This window comes from Montipora foliosa, chromosome 14 (genome assembly GCF_036669935.1).
Source record: "Montipora foliosa isolate CH-2021 chromosome 14, ASM3666993v2, whole genome shotgun sequence".
Classification (NCBI taxonomy): domain Eukaryota; kingdom Metazoa; phylum Cnidaria; class Anthozoa; order Scleractinia; family Acroporidae; genus Montipora; species Montipora foliosa.
In genome coordinates this window covers 25315116-25316620 of record NC_090882.1, presented here as the reverse complement: position 1 = coordinate 25316620, position 1505 = coordinate 25315116, and the positions used below count along the sequence as shown (strand labels likewise).

The following is a 1505-nucleotide window of genomic DNA, read 5'->3' as shown; positions in this document are numbered from 1 at the left end:
GCCTATAAGCTTTGGTTCAACATGCAATATTGCAGTTTTGTTTTTTCCCATGTCCTTGACTAAAAGTCGTCCATTAAAGAACTATTACAGAAAACGCTAGCATTTGCGTAGACCTGCAATGCTCCACCGCTCTTAAATACACCTTGTGTGTAGCACTCGAATTGCCTTCCACATCTGGGACAAATCTCTTCTGTTCTTTTTCCTTCGCCGTATTTTTGCTATAATTCCTGAGCAATGGCTAGCTGGGGATACTGAGCAGCTATTGCTTCCAGGCTATGGTAATGCAGCTCTGCTTCATGGCCAAGTAAGGCCATATCTCTAGTGGCTTCGCACAGCATTTCCATTGATCAGTGCATCCCTTCTTGCACCCGCAGTGAATCAGCTCATAACAAGATTCTTGCGCTTGTGGCAGAACTGTCCACACTGGCTTCCATTCACTTCCTTCTCTTCTCCAGCCCCATTCTTGCGGACTTGGAATTTGTGGTTCAGCAATCAAAGCACTTCCCCACACATGACCGGCCTGATAAACAGTACGCTTTGGGTGCTGCAAAAGGGCAGCTTGAGTTGTCGGAATGTTTTTGATAGCCCTTAATTTCTCTGAGAAGAGCTCTTGTCCAGCTTCATTCACTGTTAATGAGAAGAACAACAAAGAGAGAAGAGAAGAACAACAAATCTCTCAATCAGTGGCATGCAGTCGTCGGGGATACTCTCTGGAACTGAAGATAAGTCAGCCAACACATCAGTTACTGCAGGGAACACACTCCAGGTATCCTATGCTGTTCCTTTACCTTTGCCAGAAAAGAAAGAAACGCTGTCGCAACCTGTAAGGGCATGCAGCATTGGAAGAGCCTTGGCCTTCTGTGATCCAAACTGAGCAGCAATGTCATGTATTACCAGGTACCTGAAAAGTTTACCGGTGCCAAAGGCAATCCAAAGCTCATCAACAACAATATCTTGCATCTTGGAAACTGCAAGAACCACAACATCTGTATCAATGGTTCTGATCATGACTCTCCGATATCCACACTGCGAAGCAATGTATGATGTGCAGCATGATGTGTGTATCAGCTTCTTCGTGGGTACAGTCTTCCATGTCATCTCTTCTTGGTGAGCTTAAAACGTGTTCCTCGTATGTAGCGCAAAGTTCTTTACCTTCTATGTAACAAGATTCCACTTGCTTCGCCAGGAACTGGAAGAGCTCTGTCTTGTTCTCATTCACGCGTAAGAAACTTCCAGTTGTTCAGAATCTGGAAAGAGGATGTTACCCTTCTGCATGTACCAGAGCCCCTCTTCTCTCTGGTAGCTGCCTTTAGACTATCCTGTCGATCAACATCCCAGATAATGTCGACTCTTTTGACTGGTTGAAGCTGTTTCATAATGTATGGCATGAAAACATTGTGTGCATACTCTTGAAACGTTCTTTGCGGCCCCGGGCGATCCATTTGCACCACAACAGCTCTGTCAAGTATTGCAATGTCCACTTCCGGGGATTCGGCAGTCAGTGT

At 45.4% G+C, this 1505-nt stretch overlaps 1 pseudogene; it reads right to left on the bottom strand.

Annotated features, from left to right (window-relative positions):
• Positions 1-620: 620 nt before the first annotated feature.
• LOC137984563 (uncharacterized) overlaps positions 621-1505 on the bottom strand; it is an 11898-nt pseudogene continuing 11013 nt past the window's right edge.